This window comes from Orussus abietinus, unplaced genomic scaffold (genome assembly GCF_000612105.2).
Source record: "Orussus abietinus isolate OABI.00-Male unplaced genomic scaffold, Oabi_2.0 scaffold55, whole genome shotgun sequence".
NCBI lineage: Eukaryota > Metazoa > Arthropoda > Insecta > Hymenoptera > Orussidae > Orussus > Orussus abietinus.
In genome coordinates, this window is record NW_019394295.1 from 281,038 (window position 1) to 286,922 (window position 5,885).

A 5,885-nucleotide genomic window follows, 5' to 3' on the forward strand; every position below is an offset into this window, starting at 1 on the left:
CCTTAGCGACTTCTCAATCTTTATTTACTTCTTAATCATTATTTGGTACTTACGTATTATTATTAATTATTTTCCGTAATTTTTCACCAACAGGTAGACTCAAACTGCGTCGTGATGGCATTACTCCAAAAAGTAAGTCGGTCCGATCTAAACATTTCCATAAAGATTAAATTATTCACAACAATGTACTATTACATACGCAAAAGAATATATTTATATAATTTGTATAAAGAATTTAAATAAAATTTTCCTTGGTTGAACCATACATGGGCGTTATATGGACAACCATATATTTGGTTATTAATATGATATAAATAAATTCCTCGATGGATCACGTCAAGTATTTATGTAATTTGGTACATTTAAACAAAAGATTTCCTGAAATTAACTAAATGCAGTCAATCGAACGATTCTGTTATAAATCAATCCAATTGTTTCTTTTCTCCGTAGATTTTACCGTTCTCCAGAGAAATCGCTAATATCTACAATTTGTAATATTTATATTACAGAAAAAGTAACGACACAATGAAACAATTAGTCGAACGACCACGGTGAAGTTTAAGTTCGCAAAATTTCAGTTTTCCTCGAAATTTCTCTGAACTTCGTTCGGCTGACTTTTTGCCTTAATATTTAATAAAGTAACTATTCCACCCAAGAATGTCTTTTCCCCCCAGAAAGTGATATCTCTTTCCCTCAGGATAACAATAAGCAGAGTCGGGATAGACTTACGACATATACACACAGAGAGAGTGAGAGAGAGAGACAGAGATTTCGCGAGATTGTCTTCAAGGTATTTATATTTATAATGTATGTATATATATATAGATATATTCAACATATATATACTCAATTTACAGTAACGTTCGATTCATTCGGCATATTTCTATTCGTTACACGGACGTGACTCTAGCGCGAATCTCGCGGCAAAGTTCAAACGAATATGATTTTATATACAATTTGAGCGATGGGTACACAGTATCTTGCTATGCAGTAGTTGCATTAATATTAATCATTGTAGATGATAAAAAATAAACGGTTATGTACCATTAGTATAATATAATCAATGTCAGAAAGAGAAAGAGAGAGAGAGAGAGAGAGAGAGACCCTCGCAGTCTCGAGTTTTTCCAATGATTCTTTCCTCCAGTGTTCCTCTTTCTTCCTCAGTTTCCCGTCTCTTTTGCCGGCCCTTTCGGCGAAAAGGACAAAGAAAGAGAAAGGAAAATCGGAGCCGCGTTTCGGTTACTTCCTGCTCCTCCCTCAAATTAATTAACTCGATTTATTCACCTGCCGGCTAAAGTAGGCTTCTCAGTTCGCCGCTCTAACGAGTTTATTTATTGATAAGTGTCCCTCTCCTCGACTCGGGCTTTCCTCCTCGTCGTTCGTTCGTTTATTCGCTTTCTGCTTAGTCGTTAGGGGGACGCGAGATCCTTGTCTCTGCGGATGAGTATTAAGGCAAGATGGAGGCGAACCCCGCGGTCGACGCTTTAATAAATTCCGTCGCTGCGTCCTTTTGGGAGGCTTAAGGGCCTAGCAATGACGAATCTAAGTTTACGAGTGATCTTACCGACAAATTCGGAAAGTATGTAAAGCTTGACATGAAATAATATCAATAAATGGCGTTTGTAGATATGTCCAGCGTTAGGATTCAAGATGGCCGACTTGGCTTTCCTGGATCACAAATTAAAGGTCCAGCAAAGCCGAATTATCGGCGTTCACGAGTGATTTTAGCGCCATATTCGGAAAGTATGTGAAACTTGGCATGAAATGATACCGATGGGTCGTCTTCGTTAATCGAGAAACGAGAAAAGCGAGGTCGCCTCCAACTTTCTACGAATCGTCGCAGCCAGAGTGTCCCCGCCAAAGTCCGAGAGTTCTTTCGGGGAAAGATAAAAAAAAAAAGAAAAGAAGGAGGGATTTTCAAATTCTCCCGGGAAAACTTTCGGCCATGGATTGGTCTCGCGACAATAAATAAATGGGAAAAAAAAAAAAAAACAAGAAGCGGAGGGTCGCGAACTGACGCGCGTGATGTCAGTGGAAGACGACACCGGAGTCGGATTTTCTGCGGTGAGGGATTTCTTATTCGTGTTTCGTTTCCACCTCCTATCTCTTAATTTCTTATTAACAGCTAGAAACGCATAATGCGAGAGTCTCGGGGATACGATCCTTCCCCAAGGACCCCTCCACCCAGAAGAGGACCTCCTCGAAAGTCCTCCGACTTCCCGGCAAAGAGCCGACCGACGTCTTTACAAAAGTCGAATTTTTACAAATCTAGCTCGTCAACAGTCGAGATACAATATTTACAGTACGCTACAAAATGCGCACCGCGTATAGAAAAGCAAAAAAGAAAAAAATCGAACAGGTGGAGGTAAAATAAAGGAGCAAAGGCCCACTCGTACTGCTTGGAAAAATATTAGCAAGAAGTTCCGGATATTTCGCACTTAGGAGTAACGCCAACGTTTGACATGACATTATTAATTGTTCCGTTAAACATACGCGGCTTGTCAACAACGAAAGGAAAAGTAGTATGAATAAAAAAGACCGGAAAGTTCATTTGTGTATCAGGGACGTCGCGAATAAGATATAAGAAAATATGGAAAAATGGTAAAACTCGAAAAAACCAGAAAGTTCTTCGGGAATAAGTTCACTAACGATCGTTGCATTATAAATTACGTTAAATATGCGCGGATTTTATACATAAACAATCGAAGAAAATAAGGAAAAAATTGTAAAGGTTAAAGAAATCGGAAAGACTTCGCTAAGTAGCGCCAGCGATCGTTGCATTATAAATTACGTTAAATATACGCGGATTTTATACACAAACAATTGAATGAAAAAAAAAAGAAAAAGGAGAAATTATACAAATGAAAGAAACCAAAACGCATCACATGTATCGGGGATGTCGCGAATAAGCGACGCGTCTCGAAACTCATCCGAAGCGTCGCAAATCACGGGCACTGCTGATACCATTTGATTGTGAAAACCATTATAATTTATTTCTGGTATAAAATTATTCCTATGTCGCTAAATTTCTGTCTCGAGCACGTATATGTAGTATAGCTTCAGTTTCCGGCGTAATTAGTACATAATAAATACCCGCGAGAAGTCGGCCAAGTATATATATAATATATGCATGTGTGTGTGTAATTAAAACACAAAGCGGGATTAGTAACAATTAGCCGACCTCGCGTCGTATAATTAATAAATATGTCACAGATTCGCTCGACTTTCTCCACATACGAGACCGATTGGACATAATCCTTGCCGTGTAGAGTACTACTGGTGCAATTAGAACAAAATACGCGTATATACAGATTGGGAATTTTCTATAAGGAGTTTCGCGTCATCCCTACATACATGTATACGTACATCGACATGTATATATATAGAAGGGCATGTCCCCGCGTAGGTAAGCGTTAATATACGCGAGTACATGGTGTGCAATATATTACAATATATACATACGTATACGTATATGTCGTCGGAACTCGTTTCTTTATTCCTTCTTGTAAGCCTACGTCGTGAAAACTTGATATTAAGCGAGTCCCTTAATCTCGTACCAACTGCGCCCTTTAAGTCAATATTATGTACATAATTCGATTTCAACACTCCGTATTCCTACAAGCCGATATTCCGTGCAATATCCCCGAATCGTCGGAAAAGAAACTCGGTTAAGAGCAATGATAAGGAAAGCGGCACGATGGAAGAAGTATAGAAACCAGGGAGGATGTAAGGGCGGCTTCCGATATATACATACATACATACATACATAAATATGATAAAATCTTCACCTATATCCAGGTTGAATAAAATCAGTGTGCGGGATCTATACATTCCATATCCATGATTCTATTATCATCTGAAGCCGTCCTAATCAGCGAGCGTCGAAATGTACTTGTCGCGGAACTCCACCTCACCTGAAGACAATGATTTTTTTTTCTTTCCCCATTATTCCACCTAATTTCACCTGCAGTCACTACAGAAACTAATCAACATATTACCAGGGAGTGAACAAATAAATTCTTAAGCAACCGCGTATAACATAATTGAAAAGAAAGCGGAATAAATCATTTGAACGCCAAAAGAGGAATTTCACGGCCTTAAGGTGATATGAAAAAGTCTCCTTACCCTACTTTATAATCGACACCACAAGTTCATACAATGTCTCGTACGATTTTGTATCCTAATTAAGTCTCTTCTTCGAAGCAAACGGGGGGATTGCACGGAAGAAGGCCGCCGGAGACATCCCCGATTACACGGATCCAGGATTTACCTCGCCGTCGAGATGGCGTCTCGATGAGAAAAGAAATACCGTCGATCGGTTATTTGCCAGGGGAGCGATTAGTTATTTACACGGGTATACACCCTGGAGGGCTCCCAGGAGATCTTACGCATTGATTCTCAGTACAAGGGCGCGGACTAGAGGAATTTCTGAGTGCTTTCCGCGTTATCTCAATCTCATTCATTCTCCGTGAGGAACTTATTAACGAAAGGTGCCTCACACGGGGTATCACTAATGCATCCTCTTAATCGAAATTAAACGGTTAAACGTTAACGAGTTTAGCATGCGATGGCCGAGGGTTCGGAAAGAACGCGAGAGGATCCTCCGCCTCGAGGTGCACCATGGGTAACGCCATGACAATATTAAAATGTCCCGTTCACCGTCTTACCGAGTGATTAGTTGTCTAGGGTAAAGAACCCACGATGCGACCGGGATAAAGGGTTGGAAAAACGCATCGGCCACGCATTAGCTTCTATTATGGTAATCAGTCGACTCGAACTGATCCTTCCAAGTCCTCGATGGAAGGACCAGCCGTAGGTTTTGAACGCACAAATTATAATCCTGATATATATACGGGGTGAGTCTTACGGAAGGTCCCAGAAGAAGAAGCGAGCCTAACTAGCGAGAATTTCTCTATTCGGCTAATCAGGTAAACGATCATAGTTAAAGAGACGGGGAAACAATTATTGATCACAGACTCGATAGTTCATCGCGATACATGATTGTATATCAGTACTATTGCCTGCGATTTGCGGTTCGTCATAGAATGCGCCTTCGCAGTAACTAATCCCCAAAGATTGTCGACCTTTCATCAGACCCACCTTCTATGCAGAGTGTCCCAAAACACTCGCCCTTTTAGACATGGAAAGAGGGTAATATTCTCAATCGAAACTTCCTATTCCACTTTTCTCTCCGATCACTATTTCCCGAGTTATTAAGAAACTAATCATGACCAATCCCGTTTCACGTGCAGGACCGGTGCAACATAATTTTTAATTTAAAATGAAATTATATAATGTACAAATTATAATATTATACAATTTGAAACGTATTCAGGGCCCTCTTCACGCGGCCGATTTTTCAAATTTCCCGCGCCTTCCTGATTGGTCAGTTTCATTGCGCTATAACTCGATCAGCAGTGATCGGGGGAAAAAAAAATGGAAAAGGAACATTCGACTGGAAATGTTGCCCTCCTTTACCCTTTAAAATTACTTAACACCTCAACGAGCGTTTTAGGACACTCTGTACATATGTATGTCTATATATAAAAGAGAACATATTACAAAATGTACTCGTTACTCGATTCTCACAGTATTGTATCCCCGCTACTCTCTTCGCTTTAGGAGTATCCTTCGAACAAGGGTGCTGAACGTCAGGCTGGAAGGAAGAGTCCCCAATATCATTACATTATTAAGGTTTTATGAAAGAGCCATATATATATACATATAAAACGACTCTTTCATAACACCTTAAAGTGATATAAATTTTGTTTATGAAACTTTTTTCCGAACCGAGTGTATCAAATCGTTTCAGCCTTCACAATGTAAATATGTAGGCAACAAGGAAGGTCCTGCCACCCATGAAATGTCAATTGTTTAATAATTTC